The 12,872-nt window shown below is 43.1% G+C and overlaps 1 protein-coding gene across 3 annotated transcripts in view; it reads right to left on the reverse strand.

The window, feature by feature from the left end:
• Positions 1-12,872, reverse strand: part of STK32B (serine/threonine kinase 32B) — a 440,152-nt gene that overhangs the window by 274,539 nt on the left and 152,741 nt on the right. The gene's annotated exons all lie outside the window — the stretch shown is intronic.

Below are 12,872 nucleotides of genomic sequence, written 5' to 3' on the forward strand. Positions count from 1 at the left end.
GTCAGAGTGATCTTTTAAAACTACAAATCAGCTTGGTGGATGAAAGATGGCCCCAAGATTCTTTGCCACTACTCACATCAAGAAGTGGAATCAGCCGGGCGCGGTGGCTCAAGCCTGTAATCCCAGCACTTTGGGAGGCCGAGACGGGCGGATCACGAGGTCAGGAGATCGAGACCATCCTGGCTAACACGGTGAAACCCCGTCTCTACTAAAAATACAAAAAACTAGCCGGGCGAGGCGGCGGGCGCCTGTAGTCCCAGCTACTCGGGAGGCTGAGGCAGGAGAATGGCGTGAACCTGGGAGGCGGAGCTTGCAGTGAGCTGAGATCCGGCCACTGCACTCCAGCCTGGGCGACAGAGTGAGACTCCGTCTCAAAAAAAAAAAAAAAAAAAAAAAAGAAGTGGAATCAATTTACTTTCCTTTTGAGTCTGGCTGGTCCAGTGGCCTGTGTTACCAGTGGGATGCAGCAGAAGTGTCTCTGTGTAACTTCCAGGACTGGGTCTTGAATGGCAGGTGTATACATGTAAGCAATTTAAAGAGTCCTGAAAGGTTGGTAATGAGGCACTTGACCCACTGATACATCACACAGGAAAAAAAACAGCAACAGTAATAATAATAATAACAGCTTTTAAGAAGAATTCTTAGAAACCCTGAGACCTTCTATGTATAATTTTCATCATGTGTCAGGTTCATAGTACTTTCACTGCATGAGAATACTATAGTGCTGGTAGACTAATTTTCTCAATAAACAAAAGCCAGCATTCAAATGAAGGGCTACCTGAAGCTGACACTTTTGTTCCTTCCACTGTCTCTTCCTGAATGAGAAATCTCCAAGTCCTCCTCCTTTTCTGTTGGGGACTCTGACAAATGTTCTTCCCCAAGTTCAGACATTAGACTCAAGAGACAAGTCCCATTGTTGGTAAGATCTTATGTTCTCCAAATTATTAAAACAATAAGTCAGATGGCTCTTGGATGCCACTTTGTATGACTATGATATTTGTTCTGCCCTAAGAAACTCCCCATAAGTACAAGGGCCGAATCTTGTAATTGAAGCCATATATTAACCAATGCCCTAAACACACTTGTACATTCTCTCTTTCCAAATCTCAATGTTCTCCAAAAACTGCCAATGAGGTAAAAGGAGACTGGCATTCCTGTATCACTTCAGTAACAGCAAAATCTGTGGTCAATGTCATTTTTAATGCTTCCTCCCCCACTGCCTCCTTCACCTTCGTTGCTCTTCAGACTTCCTTTCTCATAAAATGCAGAATGACCTCCTGGCAAGGAAGAACTGAAAATATTTCAGTTCTACAGGTCAACAGTATTTTTATGGACTTTAAATTATATCAGTCAATCATAATCCTACTTCTAAGCCTGAAATAATGAAAGATTATGCCTCCTCTAAATCATTTAAATCTATAATTCAAGTTATGTGTTGTATAAGGGGCCCAGAGCCATGGTGTTACCCACAAGGCAATGCATAATCAGCCTCAAGGAAGCTGAGCATTGGCAGTCCATGCTACCACATAAGTTCAATTTTGCTGAGCCTAAGGTATTTATTTCCTGTGTCACTGGCATACAACTACACATGGATGCCTAAAATGCTGCCTTGTTCAACACACACTCACATACACATCATGTGAGGTGATTAATATTTATCGAGCGCTCACTATACACAAGGCAAAGAGCACTTAAGCTCCTCCATGCACTTATACTTACAATGGTAGGCACTGGAAACAGAGCCAAATAAGACTTTATTTCATAAAGTAACAAATCTGTTCATATCACACCCACCACACCTGGTTTAAAGCCTGGTGGGGTTTTCATGGCTTCCCATTAACCTTGAAGTACAAACCTAACCCTCTTAAGCTAGTTCAGAAGGCACCTCCAGCTCCTTCAGCCTTCCCCGCTGTGTTCTGCACATCCACCGCACTGGCTGTCTTTCTGTACCTTGTACAGACTGCACTGTCCATCTTCCCTCTGCTGTGCCCTCATCCGTGCTGTTCACATTAGAGCTTCTTTTTCTCCCTCCCCACCTTCCTCTTTTCAGTCGTACAAACGTCTCCTATCTATTTTTCAGGTTTCTGCAAGAAAGCTTCCCTGACTCAGACCCTGATGCCAGATAAGTTCTCCTACTTTATATTCTCAGAGCTTCTCAACTGCTGCTTGTTATAACAAATACTTCATTTTATGGTTTATATGTCCAGTAAATTCCACTGGACCATACGCTCCGTGAGGGTAAGCACTGTGTCTGCTGTGTCTGTTGCTTCATCCTTGGCCCCTAACAAAGTGCCTGGTACCAAGATAAAGGGATTACCTTGGTCTTTAAAAGCAGTTCTTGGCCAGGCGCAGTGGCTCAAGCCTGTAATCCCAGCACTTTGGGAGGCCGAGACGGGTGGATCATGAGGTCAGGAGATCGAGACTATCCTGGCTAACATGGTGAAACCCCGCCTCTACTAAAAAATACAAAAAACTAGCCAGGCGAGGTGGCGGGCGCCTGTAGTCCCAGCTACTCGGGAGGCTGAGGCAAGAGAATGGCGTGAACCCGGGAGGCAGAGCTTGCAGTGAGCTGAGATCCGGCCACTGCACTCCAGCCTGGGCGACAGAGCGAGACTCCATCTCAAAAAACAAACAAACAAACAAACAAACAAAAAAAGCAGTTCTTAAAGTGCAGCTCCCCAAACCAGCAACATCAGCATTTCCTAGAGACTTGTTAGAAATGCAAGTCTGCTAGTTCCAAACCCAGATCCACTAAATCAGGAACTCTGAGGTGGGGTCCAGTGATCTGGTCTTTAACAAGCATTCTAGGTGATTCTCATGCACACTGAGGTTTGAGAACCACTAGTCTAGAATATCAAGGCACTCACAGTCTAATGGACAAGACTTTCACTCTGCAATCACAAAAAGCAAAAGTAGAACCAATGGGTAGACATTCTTTGAAGGCCAACTTTGGACAAGGACAGGCAGGATTTTCTCACAATTAAAAAAAATCTATAACAAAACAGACTGAGTAAAGTGAGCAGACCACCATGGGCACCTAATTGTGCAGGTCCATCTTCTGGCCTAGAGGCAGCACTCGATGCATATTGATTGAACACCAAAGAAGGGAGTCCTGAGTCAGGCAGGGTGAGCTGTGTCTAAGTTCCCATCCATCTCTAAGACTCTTAGAGATGCCACAATTGTGCCTGCTCTGAGGGTTTAAAGGATTGTAATAAAGTACAGAGTAGCTTTGGTTTAAACAACATCTAATGTTGCATAAATATGACAAAACCCATTAACACTCCCCCATCTCATCCCAGCAGAAGCCAAGCAATAAGGATTTTATAAATGACTGTAAATAAGAAACTCAGTTAAATGCAAATAGGAAGCCATTTGACAGAACAAAGAAGCCCCTGTCTCCAGGAGACTTAAAGAGGAGAAACTGCCTCTATTGGAAATCAAAAGGAAAATTGTTCTCACGTGAAAGGTGCCCCTTCTGCATTTACCCTCCAGTTCTTAACTGAAGCTGACTGAATAGGTTCGTTTGGAGGCAAAACAATGTGGGAAGTCCTGCAGTAAAATTAGGGATAAAAATCAGATGTGATATCTGATTGCAGTGACTAACGATGTTTAAATTCCCAACCAACCATAATCAATACATCAACTACCTGTTGAGAATTGCAGTTCACATCACTGTCCCTGCAGATTCCAAGAAATTTCCTTTCTGACTTCAAACCCAGTTAAAACACTATGTTCTCAGAGCTCTGGGCCCACTGAAGAAGGGAAAGGATTCCACATAATTTTGTGTCATTGTTTGTTCCCAAAGAAATAGTTCAATGAAGATCCCATTTAGCAAATGGCTTGCTCCCATCTAAAAAACTTGAAAACCAATGTTTAGATTTTCAGTATATCCATCAGTTCCCAATGTCTTTGTGTTGTTTTTTAACATCAATGATCCATCTCTTTTCATGTATTGTCACAGCTCATTTATCAAGAAGAAAATACCTATGTAACTATATAGTCTGGAGACATAAAATCTTCTCCAATTTCTCCCAAGATAAAAATGCTCTCTTGCTTCCTCTTAAAACTTTAACACTTTGTTCATACCTCTCTCACAATAAAACAAAAATTTGGAGCATTTGGCAATATGTGACAACACATAATGTTAAGGAAAAATGAAAATTCAAATCTGTATATACAGTATCGTCTGAAAATAAGCAAAAGACTAAAAGGAAATGCCAAAGAAATTGAGACAGAGATAGTCTTTAGATTATGAGATCATGAGTGATTTTTAACTTCGTCTTAAGTGTCTTGTGTTACTGTCAAGTTGTAATAATTAAGATACTGTGTGTGTAGTGCAGGGTTGGACAAATAGAGCACTGGAACAGAACAGACAAACCCACCCAGAGAAGGAAATGGCAGATGGCACTGCAGGTGCCTGGAGACCATGAATGTCTATAATAAATAATGCTGGAATAGTGAGTTGTCTATAAGTAACAAATGAACCTGGACCTACACATTACTGTATTAGTCTGTTCTCACACTGCTATAAAGAACTACCTGAGACTGGGTAATTTATAAAGAAAAAAGGTTTAGTTGACTCACAGTTCCACAAGCTGTTACAGGAGGCATGGCTGGGGAGGCCTCAGGAAACTTACAATCATGGCAGAAGGCAAAGGAGAAGCAAGCACATCTTCACATGGCGGCAGGGGAGAGACAGCCAAGGGGGAAGCATTACACACTTTCAGACAACCAGATATCATGAGAACTCACTCACTATCATGAGAACAGCAAGGGGGAAATCCGCCCCCATGATCCAATCACCTCCCACCAGGTCTCTCCCCCAACATGAGAATTACAATTCGACATGAGATTTGGGTGGGGTCACAGAGCCAAACCAGATCAATCACCATAAACAAAAATCAGCACCTCATACCATGCACAGAATCCTGAATTTAAATAGGTGAAAGCCAAGCTTCAAACTGTTCAAAGAAAATTTAGGAAAATATCACTGTGACCTCAAGATTGGGAGTGGTTTTTCAAAGCAGACATAAAATCACTATCTTTAATTTAATTGGTAATTTAATCTCATTAAAACATTTTTTAACCAAAAGTCATCATAAAGTATAAATATAAGCTATAAACTACAAGAAGATATTCATCACATATAAATCCCCCCATAAATCAATAAGGAAAAAGGCAGCCTTCTTAAAAAGAAGCAAACAGCTTAAGTATAGGTGGGAGGGCTGCAATCAGAAATGAGACAAGAAGCTTCTCTAAGAAGGAAGCATTTGTGATTTTAAAGAAGCAGGTTTTTACTAAAGCGGAGAAAGTTTAATCAAGGTGCATATAAGAAATCCATTTCCTAAGCAGACCCAAGCCATGTTCATCAATAACCTCTTCACCAGTAATAAACATGACACATTGATCTCTATCTGCTTCACTTCTAGTCTTATTTCTCAACTGTGTCTAAGCTGGAGAAGCTAAAAGGAAGTGGGGTTTTATTTATGGGGCTCCAATCCCAACAGAAAGGAATCTGGATTTCATTCTGGATGGTTTTGAACAAGTGGGGCATGGTCTGACTCAAGCTTGTTTGAAGTTCAGCCCAGCAGCTGTATGGAGAATAGACTGTATGAAACAAGGATGAAAGCAAAATGATCATTAGTTGGCTTCCACCTTAACCCAGGACAGGGCTGATGGCAGCTTGGTGGCAGGAGTAGAAGAATCAGAAGCTGTCAGGGCCAATAGTATTTGCTCTTGGACTGAATGAGGTGATGGATGAGGGAAAAGAAGGAATCAAAGAGCAGCCCCAGAATTAAATCACAGTGAAAAGAAATAATGGGTTAAAAGTGTCTTAAAAAATCTTGAGGAGCAGTGCTAATGCACAACAGCTCCTCAAGATTATCTATATGTACATATATATTATTTAAATACAACTATTTAGGTGAATTCGTGCTGATCAGGTTTTATCTGAGTTTAGAATAGAGGATGCAGAGAATATATTCTGTAGAGACAGAATTAGAAAGTGCAAAGAAAGTAGACACTTGATTTTAAAAAAACAACGCCGACTTTCTGCCTGCGATCATTGATTTCTCTCTGCCAGGGTCATAAAAAGCGTGTTTTGTCTCACTCATCGAGATCTCTTGCAGGCCAACTCATCACTTATGAAATTTTATTCTTACAGCCAGCAGCCCCAACCTTGTGCAAATATGACATTTATGTCCAAATTCAATGCACATAAAATGTCATCCTACCCTCACCAACACAGCAACTTCCAATTATATAATGTTTTAAGGGACGATGACAAATGTGGGAGAAATTGCCTGGTGGCCTTTGCTAAGATAACAAAATTGGAAAGTTTGGATGAAATCACAGGATGTGGAGGGCATTCTGACTTCATGAGGTGCCAGTTTACTTTGATTAAACAGTCATGGGGGGGGGGGCTTCTGCAGGAAAACCTTTGTGGGGACGGCGGTTCATCCCCGATTTTCGTACCCTTCACATGATCCACATAGTTACTTCGGTGCAGAAAATCATGACTTACATTTTCAGAGCTCTTTAAAAGGCTGACAGTAAGGCCACAGGCTGTAGGGAAAAATTACTTGTTTTGAGAGATGTCCCATCTGAGCATTACTTGCACAAATAACCCTGACTGCTCAGGTCTGAATCCTGGTTCTGACCTATGGCAGCTGTGTCATGTTAGATGTGTTTTTCTGCATGCTATGCCTCTGTTTCCCCACCTTCTAAATGTCTATAATAATCACATCTACTTGCTTATTAATTGTGAGGATTAAAAATGATGGCCTCTATTAAACATCAGAGCGGTCCCTGACACACAGTAAATGCTTAACAAAGATTAGTAGGCAATAAGACCATTAAATAAAATCACCTGTGTCCTGCTCTGTACTAGCACCTGGCACACAGTAGTAGCTAAACAATTATTTGCTGTACGAGTGTTGAATGAATTACCATTACGCCCTCAGCGTCAGTTTTCATTGGTGAGTCTTAACTCTCAATGTTGTCATGAAGATAAAATACTATGGCAAATACCCAATAAATAAATGAACTGTAAAAAAAAAAAATGAACTGTAAAAGCCCCATTTACTGAAGTAAAAACAAAATCAGAGAGACTTGTCCCTTGATCATTTTAGAGCTTGTGTGATTCACAGTGTAAAATGCAAGTTTGTTTACTTTTCAAATGAACAAATGTGTATTCTACACTGTGAAGCACGATTGTTTGTTTGCTTGTTTGTGTTTGTTCTTTCTCCCCGGAGAGGATGATACTGACCTCATGAGGTCATTGTGCATGGTGAGTTAACACAAGAGAGAAGGTTGGCATGGAGGAGATGGGCCATATTTCACAGCCTCTTATTCCCCAAGCAAATAAGCCTCCATCCCCACCCTCCCCTAGTCCTACCTCCCTGGAAAGAGTCCAGACTCACACATGGATGCTTTCTCCCTCATCCTCCTGGGAACCTCCAGTGGTTTGGCTCTTTCCTTGGAGAAGTAACTCTTCTGGTCATCCCACTGTTGACAAGACTACCTCTGGGGGCTCCTGAAACTGCCATTTCTCCCATGTGGCAGCTGTACTGCCAGGAAGCTGAAGCTCCTATTCTTTATCTATTCCTCTCTCCCAGAATTACAAATCTTTTCCATTAGCCTTGGACCAAGAAGGCCTTGTCTTCTTACATTCTTACAGCATACCTAGAGAAGAGTTCTGAGGAGTAATGTGTATGTATGGAAAAGCAGGCCAATAGACAAATAAGTTTGTTTTTTACTAGTTTAAAAAGTGAAAATGAAGTTCTTCACTGAAGGAATTCTCAGAGCCTTTGGTATGCCACTATTCATGGGACTCTTCAAGACAGGGGATATAAGAAGTATTTCTGGCAGGGCATGGTAGCTCACACCTGTAATACCAACACTTTAGTAGGCTAAAGTGGGAGGATAGATTGAACTCAGGAGTTTGAGACCAGCCTGGGCAACTTAGTTAGACCTCATCTCTACACAAATTTAAAAATTAGCTAGGCATGATGGTGCATACCTGTAGTCCCAGCTACTCATGGGGCTGAGGTGGGAGGATCACTTGAGCACAGGAGGTCAAGGCTGCAGTGAGTTGTGATTACGTCACTGCATTCCAGCCTGGGGCATAGAGGGAGACTTTGTCTCAAAAAAAAAAAAAAAAAAGTATTTCTAAAACTTACTTTATTTCACCAATATTAGGATAAAAAACACTTTGGCAACTATACTGTAAGTGTTCCAAGGAATAGATTTTAAAATGGATTAAATGCCCATTTATCTGTTTTTGTTTTTGTTTTTTTTTTTTTTTTTTTTGAGACGGAGTCTCGCTCTGTCGCCCGGGCTGGAGTGCAGTGGCCGGATCTCAGCTCACTGCAAGCTCCGCCTCCCGAGTAGCTGGGACTACAGGCGCCTGCCACCTCGCCCGGCTAAGTTTTTGTATTTTTAGTAGAGACGGGGTTTCACTGTGTTAGCCACTATGGTCTCGATCTCCTGACCTCATGATCCGCCCGTCTCGGCCTCCCAAAGTGCTGGGATTACAGGCTTGAGCCACCGCGCCCGGCCCCATTTATCTGTTTTTGAATTTGAATGCCTGACAATGCCTTCTGTAGGGCAAGGCTCATAACAGTGGACTTCACACCTGGTCCCTGCCTTCATGGAATTTGAAGCTAGTAAGGGAATCACGGACATAGCCCACAAGTAGAGTTCATAATGCACACCATAAGAGGGCACAACAGTACAACAGTGCAGGTTTGTCTTGGGTGAGGGCAGGACAAGAAAAGTCTTCATGGAAAGGGAATTATCTGTGATATTGATGAAAGACTAGCTATGCTGCAAATGTGCAGACAGGGATGGAGGAAAAGTGACAAAGAAGCACAAGAAGACTGGGAACACCGGGCCCAGGCTGTTGTGCATGGCGGAGGAGAGGGGGAAGGGCAGAAGGTCAGGTGGGCAAGGTATGAACAGTGGGTGAGAGACCTCATATAGAAAGCCTTGAGGAGGAGGAAAACAGGAGGAGGAGGAGGAGAAGAAGAAGAAAGAGGAAGAGGAGGAGAAAGACAAAGGGAAGAGGACACATAGCACACACAGCCTGGAGATTCAGACTTCAACATTATGCCTTTGTAACAAGATGCTAATTTCAAGGAAATGGCTCCTGAATTGCATATGTGCTGAGCTGTGGGTGTCTGACATTTCAACTTTCCAATGGAAGAGCTTCAATGACGCATAATTTAAGCCTTCCAGGAATTGTGCTGGTACATCCAAATCAGGCAGTTGGCCTCTACAAGTTCACATATTTGACCTAAATCCCTGTGTCAGCAACAGGAAATCTATTGCCCTTGAAGATGCAGTGGTATAGAGGAAATGGCCTAGGCTTTGGAAGTAGACAGTTGGGGGGCCACATCCTGATTCTGTTTCTTTTCAATGTTGCAGCTTTGGACAAGGTTGTTAAAGTATCCAACCTACTTTCTCAAATGTCAACAGCAGTATTATAAACACTTCCTAGGCCCCGGCACTTTATGATAATTAGGTGAGATAATGTTGATGAGGGATCTAACACAGAGACCAGCACAGAGGTGCTTGGTGTAGATGGCAGGTGCTGGGATTCTAACATCATCATTATCAATTCAGTTCAGTTGAGGGGATAAAGCAATTTCATGGAGATACTCTCTTGCCCACTCTTCTTCCTTTCACTGTCTTCAGAATTTTGACCACTGGTTGCCCCATTCAAGAAATTGTAAGCTCTAGGCTGGGCACAGTGGCTCTCGCCTATAATTCCAGCACTCTGGGAGACCAGGGTAGGAAGATCGCTTTAGCCTAAGCATTTGAGAACAGCTTGGGCAACACAGCAAGACCCCATCTCTATAAAAATACAAAAAAATTAGCCAGGCATGGTGGCACATGCCTGTGGTCCCAGCTACCTGAAAGGCTGAGGTGGGAGGATTACTTGAACCTGCGATTTTGAGGCTGCAGAGAGCTGTGATTGTGCCACTGCACTCCAGCGTGAATGACAGAGCAAGACCCTATCTCGAAAGAAAAAAAAGAAATGTAAACTCTATTTCCTGACACATAAGTCTCCCAATATCTCTCCCCCTCCATCCACCCTACTGTTAATATGTTAGTCCAGACTCACAATTTTCTGTTACCTAAATCTCTCCATATGCAAAAGTGCTGAGGGGAGGCAGCTGGGTTGGAAGCTCCAGACAGAGCACACTGGACAAGGAAAAGGGGCCATGAGAGGGGCATGTGCCCAACTGGGCAAGACTTTGAAAATCAAAGAAAACTAGACTTCTTCCTGAAGGCAATGAGGAATCACTGATGAAGCCCACTGAGCAGGGAAAAGGTTTATATAGAATGAAATTTTATGAAGATTGCTTGTGAGGCATTGTGATCATTTATCTGACACAAGACAAAACAATCATATTTACCAGATGGGCTTGATTTGGGTGAATCAAGCCAGAATGGATTTACCTAAATTAATCTCTCATCTTTTCCCTTCCCACCATGGGGCGATCACTGAATTCTCCCCTATCCAGAATATCTAAGAAATCCCGAGACTACTGTGTCGATCAGCAGCATTCAGGATGTCATAGGTGGAAATCCAGCGTTCAAGTAGGGAGACATGAGTCCTTGGGGCACCACACAGAGCTCATATTTTGAAGCCAGAATTTGCCTTCAAGTCCTACCAGCTGAGTGATGTTAATAAAGTCATTTAGTTTTGCCGGGACTAGGTTTTCTGCCCTGAAATTGAAGTTAGAAAACTTCTCATGACTAATGTGAAGATGAAATGCCATAACAACTACAAAGTGTTGTACATGCCATGAGAACTCAATAAATCATGTATGAGACTCGGTTCTCCTCCAGAGCCCAGACCATGGTTTGTTCTTATTTACTTCCACAGCACCAGTGTTTGACGATCAATCATTCTACTCAGCAATATCTGGTGCTCCCTCCTTTCTAGGCAAGGGGTATAAATTTATTTTCTGACTCCCTGTGGCTGGAGGAAGCCATGTAAACCAACTAATGGGGAAAATAAATGGGTGTGGGCCACTTCTGGGCTGAGTTCCCTTTCCCTCAGGCCCTCACATGGTCAGGGCTCAAGAGGTACCATCAACCTACATTCCTGAATCACCTGGTGAGCAGGGCCTTCTCCCAGGCCAGGTTGGACATACTGTAGTATATCCAACAAGAAAGAGACCTCTGTTCTTTTAAGCCATTGAAAACTGGGGGTTGTTTTTTACTGCAGCATAGCTTAGCCCATCCTGACTGATAGATACAGCCATGCCTGTACCATAACATCAACCCAGAAAATGCTTCCTTTGTGAATAAATGTATAGAGAAGGAAGCGGGGATTTTAAAAGTAGAGGACAAGCAAAAGAAAAGTAACAAAATTAAATGTCCAGAAGATAAAAAACAAACATATGACACAGGTCATGCAACTCCATCTCGGAACTCCCAGAGCAGGCAGCAAAAAGTGATCACAGTCCTCTTTCCCAACGAGGGACGCTTCTTCTTTTCAGCTGCAGTCTCAAACACTTTCTTTAAAAAAAATGCTGGAGCATTAAGAAAGTATCTGAGACTGCATGTGAGACTGCATTTTTGAGAAAATAGTATTTTCCTTCTCTGGTCTCTGTCACTCTCCTGGGCTGGGACAAGTGTCCCAGGGTGTATTAGTCCATTTTCATACTGCTATGAAGAAATACCTGAGACTGGGTAATTGATAAAGAAAAAGAAGTTTAATGGACTCACAGTTCCACATGGCTGGAGAGGCCTCACAATCATGGCAGAAGGTGAAGGAAGAGCAAAGTCACTTCTTACATGGTGGCAGGCAAGAGAGCATGTGCAAGGGAACTGCCTTTTATAAAACCACGAAACCACCAGATCTCATGAAACTTATTCACTATCATGAGAACAGCATGGGAAAACCCGCCTCCATGATTAAATTACCTCCCACTGAGTCCCTCTCATGACGCATGGGGATTATGGGAGCTACAATTCAAGATGAGATTTGGGTGGGGACACAGCCACCATATCACAGGGCTAGGGTGGATCCAGAGGAATACAGTTCAGAAGGAATTGGTTCAGGCTCTTGGGTCATCCTGTCTCTGTCCCAGCTGTTCCGCACCGCCATGGCAGCATAGAAGCAGCCACACAGGATACATAAATGAAGGCATGTGACTGTGTTCCAACAGGACTCCACTTACTAAAATGTATGGCACTCCAGATTTGCCCCATGAGCCATAGTTTGCTGACCTCACTAAGACTAACAAAGTCCAGAAGCATCTAAAGCACTTCAGAAACAATTGGGTCAAGAACGGGTTGGTGTGGAATGGCACTTTGGGTGGGAAGAATGATACAGAAGGAGTGAAAGAGAAAATAATGATTTGCATAAGTAGGAGAGAAGATGGAGGCGCTCCAGACCCAAACCCCAGCCCTTGAGCTTGTTCTCTCCCAGACCCAGGGGCAGGCTCCTTCTTGGATGTGTCTTTGTCTTTGTGGGTGCAGAATGGTTCTGGCAGATGCTGCCTCACTTCAGCAGAAACAGATCTGGGTTTATGGAAATGTTTTGCAGATGGGCCTTTTCATATGCCCCTCCGCAGCTACTCCCACTCTGCTTGTGTGTGCATGACTCACCATTCGTCATTTCAATTACTGAGGCCTCCATTCACCAGCCTATCCATCTGCCAGGCACTCTCTTGCCAGCCACCAGCCACCACTACTGAGAGGTAATTGACTGTTGTTGGGAGAAGTCACGCCTCTGTCATTAGCTCAAGACTGGGGAATTGCTGTGATCTCTCCAAGCAATAACCGTCGTAAACTCTTGACCACGTTATTGTTTCTGAGGGGTATAGTGGCTCTCCAGAGCAGTGGGAAACAGT

Source organism: Theropithecus gelada, chromosome 5, assembly GCF_003255815.1.
Source record: "Theropithecus gelada isolate Dixy chromosome 5, Tgel_1.0, whole genome shotgun sequence".
Classification (NCBI taxonomy): Eukaryota; Metazoa; Chordata; class Mammalia; order Primates; family Cercopithecidae; genus Theropithecus; species Theropithecus gelada.